This window comes from Leptonychotes weddellii, chromosome 4 (genome assembly GCF_054177405.1).
Source record: "Leptonychotes weddellii isolate Sample4059 chromosome 4, ASM5417740v2, whole genome shotgun sequence".
Classification (NCBI taxonomy): Eukaryota; Metazoa; Chordata; class Mammalia; order Carnivora; family Phocidae; genus Leptonychotes; species Leptonychotes weddellii.
Genome location: NC_138372.1, coordinates 103,506,352 through 103,522,857, shown reverse-complemented (window position 1 = coordinate 103,522,857; position 16,506 = coordinate 103,506,352). Strand labels below are relative to the sequence as shown.

Here is a 16,506-nt window from a genome sequence, read left to right as displayed (position 1 = left end):
GAGAAACAAACTGAGGGTTCTAGAGGGGAGGGGGTGGGGGGATGGGCTAGCCTGGTGATAGGTATTAAGGAGGGCATGTACTGCATGGAGCACTGGGTGTTATACGCAAACAATGAATCGTGGATCACCACATCAAAAACTAATGATGTAATGTATGGTGACTAACAACATAAAAAAAAAAGAAGACAGTGAGGGAGAGGAGATGGTTGCCCCCAAAGCATGTTGAGGTCCTTGGGAAGTGCAACACACACTTCATTTACCTGCTTTCGATCACTTATTTTTCCTGGCTTCATGCCTCAATTTCGGCAGAAATGGATGTACTTTAAAAACACCTTGCTTTTTTTTTTAAATTTAATTTAAATTTTTTTTTTTTTTTTTTACTGGATGTAGCTTTCTCTAAGGCTCTCCAACTTCTGATTGTTTCCCTGGCCTGCAGGGTTGGAGGAGAGCAGGAAGAGGCCATTTGGGAGGTGGTGGTGGTGGTGGTGGGGAGGGGGGTTGAAGGGTGGGGGCTGGGACGCCCTAGCTTCTGCCCTATTTTCCAGTGTCTTGCCCTTTGGGTTGCCACATTTTTACTCTGTCAATAAAAAGGACGTGGCTTGCTGCTGGGACCATTTAATAATGCAGCAATAAATTGTGCTTTCAAGCCCCGAAATGCTTTTCTAGGTGATTTACAAAAAATGACTCAATACCCCAAGGACACGGATTTGTAGCATTATCTGTTCTTACGGTTGGACTGGTTCAGAGGAAGCTCACCCTGAGAGGATCCCCAAAGGTTCACAAATGGCACAAAGCCAGGGATCCTGGTTCTGCCTCCCCAACCTCCCTCCCCCAATCCCTCCTCCTGCACTGGGACCTGAGTCCTTTCTCATCTCCTCTTGGGGGAAGGAGGTGTCAATTGGCACACTCCTCTGTGAGACACTCATGCTTTGGGGACAGGAAAGATGACGGCGAAGAAGGGCTCTGAGAGCATCTAATAAGATGAGGAAGATTGCCCTGGAGAAGGGAGTAGCTGGCTCTTCTATTTCTGGGAGCCCCAGCAGGTTCTGGGGACACTCCCCTGCATCCCCACCTCTCCCTCCCCATCAGGCATGGCCTCCCAGCTGGCCAGGTCTCCAGTTCCCTGCTCCAGTGGCTTTTTCACTTTGTGGGTAAAGTGAACTGGCTACAGTGCACATCTGATCGTCTTTCCTGCTGAAAATCCTTCAAGGCTTCCTATTGCCTCACAGGATAAATTGAGGAGGCGAACTCTTCCAGAACCGGACCTTTTCAGCCCCCTCTGGATCTCCCTCATTTCCTGTCTCACCCACCCAGACCCTTCCTTCCTCTCTCTTGTCTGGGTCTCTGTGTCCCCTCCTCCAGGCCGCCTGAAGGATTCCTGCACCAGAAGCCCCAGTTCCTGGGTTCCTGGCTGGGAAGCCTGCCTGGTGGCTCCCCATCACCTGAGCATTACCTTCCTGCTACATCTGTCATGGCCAGGGGACCTGCCAGCACCCCAAAGCCCTCATCACCCTCCTCACCTGTAAGACACAGAGGGTGGTGCCATTCTGCCTGTGGCTTGTGGGTGCTTCTGTAAATATGTTCAACTCTTAACTCCCAGGACTGTGGCTAGCAGTGCTTGAAAGTGTTTTGTAACCTGTAAAGATTACTGAGGAACATTGTGAACATTTTAATACATTTGTGGGTAGGAGAGAGGCATCACTTCCCAAAAGGATAGTCTGTCAGACCTTTCAAGGATCCTTCTCATCTAAGGGTCTTAGATGACAAAATGCTTGGTACTTTGCGAGTCCTCAAAAAGGTGTGAGTGATAATCGGCTTCCAGCTCCTCTGTGCAAGGGTGCTGAGACCAATGGAAACACCTTTTCTGGTATAATCTTACTTTAGAAATAAGTAAGCCCCTCAATGGCTCAAACAAACTAGTTTTATATGTACCTTATGTGGTGATGGCGAGGTTCCTTACAATACCTCCTCCTGAGAATAGAGGGAGTTGCCTCTTAGCTGATCTGTCAGAGTCTGAGGTGCTCCCTCAGTTCCTGCATATTTGAACCTCAAAATTATGTTTAGGAAGACACATTTACTTGAAATTACCTACGTCACTGCTGGATTATGGAGACTGACTCACAGAATCAGTAAAAAGAAAAAAAAAAGAAAAAAAAGAAGAAAAGGGAGGTAAAGAAATTTACCTCAATTTAAGAATTATTCCTGGAAGTATGAGTTCACCATTCAGTTTTGGCTCTGACCAGTTTAGGACACACTACTCCAAAATATGACACCTGGACATATTGTTTATTTCAAGATGAAAGACTTCGAGAAACAGCAGATACAGAAGGGATGTTCTGACCTTCCCCTGAAGCTGGTCATTGGATCCTCACGTGAGAGTGTCCTCCCTCTACCTGGAGGAACGGAGCCTCCTTATCTCTGAAGATGGGTGGACTCGAGAGGAACCTGAAGGAACAGGCCTTGCTAGATTTCCCTCAGTTTACTACAGACCACTAGCTCCTCCCTCCTGGCTCCCTGTCCCATTTCCCCATGACTTTCCCATCGCCATTAAACCTAGAATACAAATGCGCAAGTTTATTGTTTTTTTGGGTCTCCATTTCTTCAGGGAGATTCGTGTACCACCTAAAATTTTTATTAAATAGATATGCATACTTTCCCCTTGTTAATCTATGGTTACAGGGGCTCCAGCCAAAAATTCAGAAGGGTAGAAAGAAAAGATGTTTTCCCTCTCTTACAGCTCCTACAAATCAGCTTTTTAAAGCAACGTAGTAACTGGTTCCGAAGATCGCTAGTAGCAGGAGAGAACCTGTGTCACGTGACCCGGTGTCTCCTGAAAGCCTCCTAGTCGTGTCCCCGCAATCTGCAGGGTCTTTACCAACGCGGGAAGAGGGGAGAGGCAGTGCTTCTGAAGTTGTCCTAGATGGTGAACAAATGGTGACAAAGGAAAAGGTAACATTTCTCAGTCTGTATATGGTTTGTTAGGTACGTGTGACTAAATGGAGTTAAATGGTATGAACAGACATTGGGCTATTTCATCTCCACCCCCCAAAGCTTGTATATTGAAGGTGACTTTCAAACTATTTTCTATCACCTCCTTTCATTGAAAGAAATGGAAGGTTGCTTTTATGCAGAATCACTTCAAAATCAGGTCGATATACCAATCCCCAGTTCAAACCAGTCAGTAGCCTGAACATGGAAGCCCTTTTAGAGACCCAGGTAAATCAGTAATGATCACCCTCTAGCCAGTAGCTGTCACGTGCTTCTTTTTAAATTCCTTCATGCTCACTTGTTCAATTCCATAGACATTTACTGGGCTAGGAAGGTGCCCAGCTAGTGCCTGGAACACTCATCTCCATCTCTCTTGAACTTTTTTTTTTTGACCTGCATCATGTTTCCCTGACCGCTCTGTGATGTCTGACCCATCCTCTTTGGGAAGTTATCCTGCCCCCTCTCCACTGGTGGCCGGAAGCTCCTCTTCTTGTTGCCTTACTTACCACCTTATGTACACCTTGATTTTAATTTTCAATTATTAGCCTTTCTCTTTTTGTGGAATCCATGAAAGTAGGGACCGAGTTCTATTCATTGCTATACCCCCAGAGACTCAGAAGATGCCTAGTGTACTTGATAATTACTTGATAAATTGCACCGAATTCAACTGAACTGAATTTGGAGATGTTCTAAATTGAGGGATTGCTTGGATGCTGTTCTTGACTATAATAAAGAAATACAAATGACCTGGATCTGGGATGATTTATTAGTGTCCTGGGGCTGAGGTAGCCCACAGGGACAGACTCTCTAAAACACAAATCATCAAGATTCCAATGTACATTCCTTCCCTGACCCAGACATGTTCCTAATAGGACAGAAGTAAATTAAATGCATGCCACCACCAGGTGTAAAGGTTTTTTAATTAGGATTTTGTATGCTAGCAAGCAGTAGAAGAACAGTAATTTCCCAAGACAGAGACTTTTAAATGGAAATGACCAACTCCAGATTCAAAGCTCTCTCCAAATCTTCTAAAATTGGTCAGAATAAATTATTTTAAGCTTTCTAAAACACAGATGGGACAATTTTCATTGTATGAAGAGAAATGTAAGTCTAAGTTCTCAACAAAAACTCTGGGGTTATAGATGTCTCAGGATTTTTCCATCAGTACAATACAAGGAGCTGTACACTTTGGGGCTACTGATATACAAAAAAGGACTTGAAGCAGGTAGTTGTAAAGTAAACATATCTAAGTAAATGATTAATAGAGAAAAATGAAAATAAAACAGAGGGACGCCACAACCCTACACAAATATTATTATTCTATCAGAGCATGGAAATATATGTCTGAGCTTCCAAGATGCTAATTAAAAAAGAAAAAAAATTACTGGGCTAAGTCTTTTTAATTGTTGGATAAAAACAAGTCATACTTGTCCTGGTAGAATATTGTAGAAATAGTGAACCAGCATAGCCACTGCAGTTTTCATGGGGTCAGTCCCGGCTGGGCTCACAGACTATTGTTTCCATTATAAACTGCCAAAAATCTAAGCCAGCTTAGATACACAGTTGGTCTGTTCTCCTTGTGCTTTTCTTTTCAGGAATGACACATAATGAGGGCAGGATGGACCTAAAGTCTGCATCAAACTGTGCATGAGACCAGCTTTTATCGGCTATTAGTAGGGAAAGGGGATGTCAATCAATGGTTAGATAATGGACTGATGTGCACATAAAATGATCTCTGCCTTGCAAAAAAGATGAGATTTTGACAAAATCAGTGTTCTGTGCAAGGGGAAAGATGGAGAATTGGCTTTCCTAGGGCTTTGTCAAGGTTCTTGGTAAGGCACTAAAAAAAAAAGCAAGAAGACTCGAAGACATTACTGCTGCTGGGTAGTGATGGGACAAGGCATTGGAGGACAGGCCTGTTGTGTGTGCCTGGCATGCAGGTGTTCCTTCTTACAGAGGTCTAAGTGGGGCACTTGGGGCTGGTGTGTGATTTCTATTGTGAGCCCTTCAGCTGCATCTGTTTGGTCTCCAAGTGGTAGAGATCTCAGATTGACTCAGGAGTTTTTTTCCTGCATTACCCACTTTCCTAAGCTTTTTTAGGATGCTGTGTGGGCTAGTAGAAATCATCAGTTGAGTGGAACCTGTATTTTATGCCTTCATGGGAGTGGGGGAACCTCAAATCCTCTATCAGAATACAGGCTGTGTATTGAGAGGAGAATCACATTCTGCCCTTCCATTGTTCCAGGCTATGGAATGGTGGCTACTGAAAGCAAAAGCCGATCCACAAATCCATAATTGGATAGTGTATATACCATATAACCAATATCACAGCCCTAGAAAAAGTTGCTTCAAACATTCAAATATACATATTTTGATACAGGAAGATTATTTAACACATGGTGGACATGGCCTGATTTGGAATAGATTACTTAAAGTATTTTGGTGTTTTCTTTAACTTCCTAACATTTTTTTTTTAATCACATACTAAACAATCAGAAAGAAGACCAGTAAGGAAACAGAGGACTTGGAGCAATCTGTGCCAATTGGACCTAACATACATATACAGTGTATTCCACCCAATAATATCTGAATATCCATTTTTGCCAAGGGCACATGGACCATTTTCTGGGGTAGACCACATATTAGACCACTAAAAAAGTCTTAAAAAATTTACAAAGATTAAAATTATGCCAAGTATCTTTTCTGCCTACAATGGAATAAAAGTAGAAATCAATAATAGAGGGAAAATTGGAAAATTCACAAATATGTGGAAATGAAACAGTACACTCCTAAACAACCTATCTGTTGAAGAAGAAATCACAAGGGAAATTAGAAAATATCTTCGGACAAAATGAAAACAAAAACACAACATACCAAAAATCATGGAATGCAGCAAACCAGTGCAAAGAGGGAAATTTATAGCTGTAAATGTTTACTTTAAAAACAAAAATAAAAATATCAAATGGAAAAATCTGACTTTACACCTTAAGGTACTAGAAAAAGAAGAACAAACTAAACCCACATCTAGCAAAAAGAAATAAAAAAGAATTAGGGCAGAGATCTACAAAATTGGCAACCCTTTAGCTGATTTTATGGAAATAAAAAGGATTATAAGAGACTACTGTGAACAGTTGTATGCCAAAACAGTGGACAACCCAGATGAAACAGACAGATCCCTAGAAAAACACAACCTGCTAACACTGAATCTTGAAGGAATAGAGAGTCTGAACAGACCTATATAACTAGTAAGAAGATTATATCAGTGATCAAAAACCTGACAACAAAGAAACCCCACACTACAGTTTCATTGGTTAATTCTACCAAACATTTAAAGAAAAAATAACAACAATCCTTCTTGAAGGCTTCCAAAAACTTGAAGAGAACACTTTCTAATTCATTCTATGAGGGCAGCATTACTCTGTTACCAAAACCAGACAAAAACCCGACAAGAAAACTACAGGCCAATATCCTTAATGAATACTGATGTAAAAATCCTCAACAAAATACTAACAAACTGAATTCAGCAGCATATTAAAAGGCTTATACACCATGACCAAATGATATTTATTGCTGGAATGCAAGGATGATCTAATATATGAAAATCAATCGATGTGATACATCACAGTAACAGAACGAAGGAAAAAACCCCCACACAATCATCTCAATTGATTCAGAAAAGTATTTAATGAAATTCAACACCCTTTCATGACAAAAAAACATACAACAAATAGGAATAGAAGGAAACTATCTCAACATAATAAAGGCCACATAATGAAAAGCCCACAGATAACATCATACTTACTGGTGAAAGACTGGCAACTTTTATTCTAAGATGAAGAACAAGACAAGGATGCCCACTCTCACCACTTCTGTTCAACATAGGATTAGAAGTTCCAAATAGAATGATTAAGCAAGAAAAAGAAATAAAATACAACCAAATTGGAAAGGAAGAAGTAAAATCATCTCTGTTCACAGATGACATATGTAGAAAACACTAAAGATTACACACACACACACACACACACACACAGTTGGAATTAGAAAACCAATTCAGAAATGTTGCAAGATACAAAATCAATATGCAGAAATCAGAGGCCTTTCTATACACTAATAATGGACAATCTGAAAATGACATTAAGGTAACAGTTCCACTTATAACAGTGTGAGAAAGAATAAATTACTCAGGAATAAACTAACCAAGAAGGTAAAAGACTTGTACACTGGAAACTACAAAATGTTGCTGAAAAATTAAAGAAACAAATAAATGGAAACACATCTTGTGTTCATAGATTGAGGACTTAATATTGTTAAGGGGACAATACTCCCCAAAGTGATCTATGGATTCATTGCAATCCTATCACAATCCCAATGATGTTTTTGCAGAAATGGAAAAATCCGTTCTAAAATTCAGAAGGAATCTGAAAGGACCCTGAAAAGCCAAAACAGTCTTCAAAAACCATAAAGTTAGAGGACACACACTTTCCACTTTCAAAAGTTACTACAAAGCTACAGTAATCAAGAGTGTGGTACTGACATAAAGACAGACAGGGAGACCAATGGAATAGAAAAAAGAACCTGGAATTAAGTTCTCAAAAATATAATCAAATGATTTTTGACAAGGATGCCAATACCATTCCATGATGAAAAGACAGTCTTTTCAGCAAGTGGTGTTGGGGAAACTGGATATCCACAAGCAAAATAATGAAATTGGACCTTATCTTACACCATGTACAAAAATTACCTAAAATGGATTAAAGACCTAAATGGAAGAGCTAAAAAAGGTCATAAAAATGTTTAAAAATATAGAATTCTTAGAAGAAAACATAGGAGAAAATCTCTTTGACACTGGATTTGGGGATGGTTTCTTGGATATGACACCAAAAATGCAGGCAAAAAAAGAAAAGATGAGATGAAAATTGGACTTGATCAAAATTGAAAACTTTCATACCTCAAAGGATAACATCAACAGAGTGAAATGGCAATCCATGGAAGAGAAAATATTTGCAAATCATATATCTGATAAAAGATCAATACCCAGAATATATTAAGAACTCCTACAATTCAACAACAACAAACCCCCCAAAATACACTTAAAATGGGCAGAGGACTTGAACAGACATTTCTCTTAGTTCTCTAAAGATGTACAGATGGCCAATGAGCACATGAAAGTTACTGAACATCACTAATGTTTAGAGAAAGGCAAGTCAAAACCACAGTGAGATACCACTTCACATCCATTAGAATAAATTTTACCAGAAAAAAAAAATGAACAGAAAATGACAAGTGTTAGCAGGAACGTGGAGAAATAAGAGTACTTGTTTTCTGTTGGTGGAAATGTTCAATGGTGCAGCTGCTATGGAAAACAGTAACACAATCCTTCAAGATATTAAACATAGAGTTGCCCTATGATCCAATAATTCCACTTCTGGGTGTATACTTAAAAGAATTGAAAGCAGGCTCTTGAATAGACATCTGTTTGTACACCAGTGTACACTGTAGTATTAATCCTAAGAGTCGAAGTTAGGAACAAAGCTAGTGTGCATTGATGGTTGAATGGATGAATGGATAACAAATATGGTGTATCCATACAATGGTATATTATTTGGTCTTAAAAAGGCAGGAAATTCTGACTCATGCTACAACATGGATGAACCCTGAGGACATTATTTTGGGAAAAAAGCCAGTCACAGAAGGATAAATACTGTATGATTCCATTTTTATTAGGTACCTAGATCAGTTAAAGTCATAGAAACAGAGAGCAGAAGTGTGGTTTGCTGGAGGGGGGATGGAGAGTTAGTGTTTAACGGGATGATGAAAACATGTGGGGGATGGATGGAGGTGACGGTTGCACAGCAACGTGAATATGCTTAGTGGCATTGGATTGTACACTTAAAAATGGCTAAGATGGTAAAGTTTATGATTTGTCTGTTCTACCACAATAAAAACAATTGGGTGCTGCTCCTAGTTAAACTTAATAGTTACAGCAGAAGTTGCACATTAATACTGGCCATCAGTTTTGGCTCCAAATACATTTGGGTTTCTACACAGTTTTTAACAATACATTTGATTTCGTTGCTTTAGATTGACAAGTCTGTCCCACCAGCCATAAGCTCCAGAATTCCCTACTGTGTTACGCCTTGTCTGTTTCACTTAGCTCCTTACCTGCTGGGGCCCCTAAGTTATTTGGGTTGGAAACCTATGCAACTCCACCTTGCATCTCTTCTATTTCTGTCAGCTCGCCAGCACAGATCTGTTGGGTGACTAGCTCCTCTTAGTTACTTGCTGGACTGTGTGGTAGAATGGCATGAGGTTGGATTTTGGACTTCAGTGTAGACTTAGAATTGAATGCTAGCTCTGCCCTCGTCATGTCTATGGCATGGGGATCTTCAGTTTTCTTATTTGCAAAATAGTGCTAACAGCATTAATTTTGTAGCGTTTTGGGAAGGATAGATGAGACTGTAAATACAAAAACACATGGCACATGCCTATCAGGCGTCAAAGGTTTCAGCAAATGTTGGTTTCCTTCTTCTCTTTGCATCTTTCTGTGAAAGGAAATGGTGTTGGTGCCATGTAATTCTCATAGATTAGTGGTGGGAGACCACATGGAGAGTGGTTTTGGGAGTTTGCATAAAGGTCTCCTGTAGTGAGCCAAATGGCAAGATCCTAGAGACAAGGACTGGCCATCTTTGTCTTTCATTTAGGGGACCAACATGCTGTTTAATAAAGGTGTAGAGAATAATGACTGAATTTTGTCAACTTGGGAAAATAAACATCAAAATGGTATTTACCTAGCTTTGATGACAATCTCAGAAAGAAAAAAAATAGGTCATTGGACCTTTGGGGACAGAATATGGCTTTCAGTACTGGCGAAGATAATGTCTTAGGCTTGCAGAAATCTGAGAAAAATTAAAGGTAGGTAAACAGAGAAAGAGAGAGCGGGAGGGAGGGAGGGAGAGGGAACTCAAGAGTTACATCTTATTTTTTCTTTTTTCCTTTTTGCTGCAATGTTCTCATTTCTTTAATTTTTTTGGTCCAATTTGCTTTTCGTAAAACTTCTGACCAACTTGCTCCTACACCTGCCCTTCCTCCCCGTAGCACAGAGCATCCAGGGGACACATTTTGGGCAGTAATGGTGTTTTCTCTCACCTTTTCTCTCAAACTCTAGAGAAGAAGGATGGAAGAAATGAAAGAAGAAAATGAATGTTATCAAATTTTTGACACCGGCTATTAGTTTTCTTCCCTCTTACTTTCAAGAGACACACATGTTCTATTTCATATCGAAACAAGGAAAGCACATCTAGGGATTGATAAAATCATAAACTGCAGGAAAATCTCTGGGCTCCATCCTGAATTCCAGCTGTAGCCCAAACAAAACAAAAACAAAATGAGAAGGGAGAACCGTGGGCTAAAGACGGAGTAACAGCTGGATATTTAGCCGACCACTGCGTAAGTAAATAATTAGAGACCAAATTAGTATTATTAGTGCATGATGGCTTTCCCTGTCAAGCTGATGCAATCAGTTGCTTTGAATTCCCCCAACCATCTTTGAAAGTTTCAGCTCCTCGGCCTGATGGGTCCCAGGGGGCCGGCTCATGATAGGTCTCTCTGCTTACTAACAGAACACACTGCTGGCATACTTTTCATGTTCTTAACTTGTAAATTTGCAAAAAATAATGCTGGAGGGGGCACCTGGGTGGCTCAGTTGGTTAAGCGGCTGCCTTCGGCTCAGGTCACAATCCGAGGGTCCTGGGATCAAGCCCCACATTGGGCTCCTTGCTCAGCGGAGAGCCTGCTTCCCCCTCTCCCTCTGCCTGCCACACCCCCTGCTTGTGCTCGCTATCTCTCTCTGTGTCAAATTGATAAGTAAAATCTTAAAAAAAAAATAATGCTGGAAATGGTATTTTACCAGTCATTCTTTTTCCAAAGATGAAGTCCTTTGGAGCTGAAAACCTCTGTTTCCCAAGGTCCCAAGGACTAACAGTGTGTCACATGGTAGGTGGGAAATGCTTTTCAAATGGCAGGAAGAATGATCTTGAGAGAAAGTTGCTTTAATTTAAGGAACATGTTAATAACCCATTTCTTTAATGGACCTCTATACTCTAGGCATTTAAAATAACGATAATGACTTCTTGATTTCAAGTATTGTAATAGTATTTTCAAAGTGTTTTTTCATCCATTATCTCAATACAGACGGTGGTTTGATATTTTTCACATTTCACATTTAACTTTGGTGCCTATTGTCACCATAAGAGTATTATCTAGAAGTCAGTCAACATTCCTGGATTCTGAAGATATTTGTTACATTTCCTCATCTAAACAAGATGGCATTTTATCTTATGTTGGATTCAAATACCAGCAGATAAGTTTGTGGAGGCTTTGCTTATGGTCAGCGTTCATTCCAAGCTTTGCCACCTAGGATGGCACTTGAATAATCCAGTGTTTGGTTAAAGCAGGGCCTCCAAGTCACACTGTCTAGATGTGAGTCCTGGTGCTGTGACATTAAGGAAGTCACTTCCCATCTCTTGAGTCTCAATTCCCTCATCTACAAAATGGGGATTTGGCTATTCAGCAAATGTTCCTGAACTCCCACTTGCAAGTATCCAAAGCTAGGGATGTAGCAGTGAGCAAAACCCAAAATGTCTTTGCTGTCCTAGAACTTACAGTTTTTGGAGGGAGGAAGCCATAAACAAAGGCCCATGAGAGTGACAGTGTTCTGAGGAAAATTACACGGGGCAAGGGGGCCAGAGACTGATGGGCTGGGAGCGCTAGTTCTCTGGGACAGCTGGGAAGCCCCCATATGATGGCATTTGACAGAGCCCTTAGAGAAGTGGAGATGAGCCCTACAGGTCTGGGGAGCAACTGTCGTCTCAGACTGAGGAAGCTGTCACTGCAAAGTCCTTAGATGGGGCCAGAGTGCACGTTAGAAGAAGGGCACGGAGACCAGCAGGGCGGCTCCAGGAGCGGTGGGAAGGTGGGGTCCTGGCGGGGGCGGGGTGGGGGGCGGAAGCGTCAGTCTTGCCCTCCCACCGGCCTCCGACACCCAGCGCTGCCGACAGGGAGGCCCGGAGGCTGCAGTCTTCGTCCCTGCAAGCTGACTGGTGTCAGAACCTGCGCGATGCCGGAGGGGCAGGCGGGGGGCGCCTGGAGACCCGGGTGCGGAGAGCAACGCTGGAGCGTGGTCTTCCCCGGGCGCCGACCCGGCTAGACCACCGAGTGCAGGGCAGGCGGGCCCCACGGAGCGGCGGCTCGGCCGAGAGCCGGGTCCGTTACACGGGTCTTCGCTTAGCTAACACACAGCCAGAGGTGAAGTTGTTATACTACCAGACAGCGACTCAGAGCGTTAACCCCCAAACGGGGGCCCTGCACTGGTGGTGGGCGGAGCAGCGGACAGGGGAGTGTGACGAGGGGCGGCAGTGAGGAGGGACTCCGCGGGGGCTGCGGGGGCTTGCGGGCCAGCGCGGGACTTCGGGATTCTGTCTGCGGGGCGGTGGGAAGGGACTGGAGGGTCTCCAGCAGAGGGTGACACGATCGGGCTTGTACTTCAAAAGATCCCTTCGGCTGTTGTGGTCACTAGACTTTGGGGACAAAGAAGGAAGCAGGGAGGCCTATTAGAAGGGCACCCTTGGAATAATTCAGGTGGTTTGGAATAGAAAGCCACAAAATGTAAACATTTCCCAAATTTTCAGTTTGCTAATGGATTGGACATGGTGGGGGAGTGAAGAGAAAAATCAATGACGAGGCCAAGGTTTTTGGCCTGAACAACTAGAAGAATGGAGTCCACGTTTTCTGAGATGGGATCTTCATCCCTATTGGGATGAAATAAAGATAATAATGGGACCTACTTTGTTGGATTGTTTTGAGAGTAAAAAAGTCAATAAAGCAAAAATTTAGAAGTGATCTATAATAAACATTCAATAAACACTATTTTTCCCCAAAGTTATAGCACATTAAAAAAACACACAAAAAAACCAGTAAAAAAAAAAAGCTCATATCTGTTACTGTGGTCCATTTACAAACATATTAAAATAACAAAAAAAATCCCCCTTCAGCAGTTTTGTAGAGTTCTTATCAATGTCTTTTTCATAATTATATTTTGATTAGCACATACAGCTTTATAGTCAATTTCTCATTTGACTTTCAGTGTTCAGATTAAGTACTAAAAATAATAGGGAAATAGCAATTTGATAAACAGACATCTGGGAAATACTACTCAGAATCTTGATTTTAGAACTTAAACACATTTTTCACTGATCACTGAAGAGAAGGGAGACACTTTCATGGAGGAAATGCATTCATAAACCTCCTTATCCTGGTGCATATAGAATGAAAACATCTAAACTTTTAGCTACAGGTTTGGGGAAATTTCTGGGCAAGCCCTTACAGGTTTCATTTTGAGATGGAGATCACTTCTGAAGGAAGAACAAACAGTGGGTAGACTGGCATGAATATTTGCCTTAATTTTTCCCCCTACAACTATTCAGATCTACTGAATAAATCCTATTGTATCAAATGCTACTATCATCATGGGACTACAATTTTGGTTGAGGTATGTATGACACATAGATATTCTAATACAAAAATCACATTCAAAAGCCATAAAGATTGCTTTTAGAATCTAACTTTCTGCTGATACAGAGTTACCTGTAATAGGTTGGTTTTATAATAAAACTATGCATTATTTGTGTGAGAAGTACTCTGCAATCTTGAAACATTATTATCAATGCCCCTAATTTTAAGATGAAAAATTTGTAGTCCAGGAGGCTGACTGTCTTAAGATCCCACCCTTTGGAAGGGACAGAATGAGAATTTGAACCCAGGTCTCTAGCTGGCTCAAGGGCTGATACTTTTTTAAAAACTACAGTGTGAAGTTTTCTTTTCTTTTCTTTTTTCTTTTCCTTTTCTTTTCTCTTTCTCTCTCCTTCCTTCATTCCTTTGTTCCTTCCTTCCTTCCTCTTTCTTTCTTTCTTTTTCTTCTTTTTCTTTCTTTCTTTCTTTTCTTTCTTTCTTTCTTTCTTTCTTTCTTTCTTTCTTTCTTTCTTTCTTTCTTTCCTTCCTTCCTTCCTTTCTTTCTTTCTTTCTTTCTTTCTTTCTTTCTTTCTTCTTCCTCTTTCTTTCTTTTTCTTTCTTGGCTGCTTGTTTGGTTTAAAGAGATAACTTATGTTATCAGTCCCTGGTCCAGGAACTGGCTGAGATGCTGAATAAGAGAGAGTGATTCTGGTGGATATGGAAAGGTTTCTAGAGTCTTAATCTACTTAACCTGAACAGCTCCATCCACTCAGTATACCAAGTCCTATTGCCCTCATTACTATTACTTGAATATATCAAATGCCTACTGCTGCCCTGGGTTCCTTAAAGAACACATCATCAAAGCTCCCTACTGCTGGCCAAGCTTCCAGATGGCGAGCAGGAGAGCACTGATTGGATGACTGAATTACTTTGTAAGCAAACATTTTTGAGATCGTATTCTCAAGTGAATTTGACCTCAATGTTATGCCTGTGGCAATTTTTCTTAAATATCTCTCATAGGGTGATTTTGAGGTATGTGAACACATGCATTTCATGAAGAATTTGTTTTACAGTGAATGGACGGATACAAAGGTTATTAACTTCCACAGTGTTTGGGGACCATAAGTAATTAATACCATGGTGAGCAGGAAATCAATACAATCTTTGCTTTATCCCTCCCTGAATGGGAAAATGAGAACTGTGTGTATGGGTGGCACTCTTGGATAAAGGGCACAATCACCTTTACAGTCTGCTTTTGCAAGATCAGTCCAGAAGTAGGTTGGCTTTTCATTCTATTGTTTATTAACAAATAACATCAAAAACTACAATGATTTAGGGTGAATTTCGTATGTGCCGGACACTTCTAAGAGCTTTATGAACTATAGATTCTTTAATTCTTGCAATAATCCTATGATGTATGTACTATTGCCATTGTTAGTTTATGGATGAGAAGACTAACTCTTAGCAGGTGGAGTAGCTGGCCCAATAAACAGTGATAAGTATTGTCTGTTGACACAACCCCATATTTGCCTTTTATACTCTCCTCTAAACCACTGTGGTTTGGGAACCTGAAAACTTCATTTTCCAGACTCCCTGCTTAGCTGGTGCCCAGGAGAGGCAGTAGGAGGTAGTCATAACTAATTAAATGTGGAAAGAAAATAGAAACTACCCCATTTCTGGCAGTGACATGTGGCTGCAGACTACTGCAAGTTTCTAGCAGTTCTATAGCACCTGACCATGAGCATGAACTCCTGCAGAGGTAATAGCTAGCAAAAACCTGGGTCTTCTGAGCCCACATGCTGTGTTAGGGCAGAGGAGTGTGGGCTCAGGGGAATATTACCTCCTTCCAGGATGCTATGGCTTTCTGCAGGTTCTGATCTCTGAAAACCACCACTTTCCCATTTTTTGCTCCTTCAGCCCCCAGACTTGGTTTCTTAATTTCCTAATTTAAATCACTTTCTGTTTGAGACACCTACAGTGGTTTGTATGTCCCCGAATGAACCAATATCATCTCCATTTGGCCTATTTTATCTTCCTGTGCCTTCTCACAATCTAAGTGTGGAGAGAGAGTACTTTGGTTGGTCTCAAATAGCTGTGGTTGGCATATTCAACATTGCCCTGTTACTGAGGATCCCATCTGCTCTGTCTATAACACAACTCTTTCAGGCTGTGCAGGCAAAATGCTTATAAATTCATGAGCTCCTATGTCAACAGAATGACTTCAGATGTGAGAGCTGCAATTCTGACAAAGCCATGTGAAATATCTATAATCCAGTTGACTATCAATCCATCAGCTGTAAGTCTTGAGGCTGAAGAAATGCTGAATTCCATAGAATTTAAAGTTTTTTTTTTTAATGACATAAAGATATGTATCTATATAGATCGGAATTTGAACCCAGGTCTCTGGCTGGCTCATATGAATAGATAGATAGATATATCTATATAGATATTTATCTTAGGAACAAAAAAATGTAGGGAACTGATTAATTGATTCACCTGAGTGGGAGCTGTGGACTTCTGTGAGTAGACTGAAGACAAGTCATGTGTCTCTTCTGAATCTAAGGATGTGGGCCAAGTGACTCCTCTTTTAAGTTATGGCTTCATTGGCATTGAAATTATAAATAGGACTCAGTGGGTCTAGTCAGCACTGCAAAGAAGAACATAGTGTTGTGTTTAAGTTCTGTTCAACTCAATGGAATGGCAATAGTCTTCCTTAATGGGTGAGAATCTTTTAAACAGGATTAAGTATAACAATGGCTAAAAGAAGTAAAAGGGTGGCACTGGTATTTCAGGCACACTTACTTTGGTTTTAACTTGATAAATATTAGCTGTTATTACTCTTGTTAATATTATTACAACTAACATTAACTGCTAATTGGTTTCAGATTCAGTGGTAACAGAGGGATTGAATTTTTTTCATTGAGGTGTAATTGACAAATAACATTTGATTCGTTCCAGATGTATAATGCAATTATTAGGCAGTTGTGTACACTGTGATATGATCACCACAGT

The 16,506-nt window shown here is 40.9% G+C and overlaps 1 protein-coding gene across 2 annotated transcripts in view; it reads right to left on the bottom strand.

Annotated features, from left to right (window-relative positions):
* Nucleotides 1–16,506, bottom strand: part of XKR4 (XK related 4) — a 417,069-nt gene that overhangs the window by 29,942 nt on the left and 370,621 nt on the right. The window lies entirely within an intron of this gene.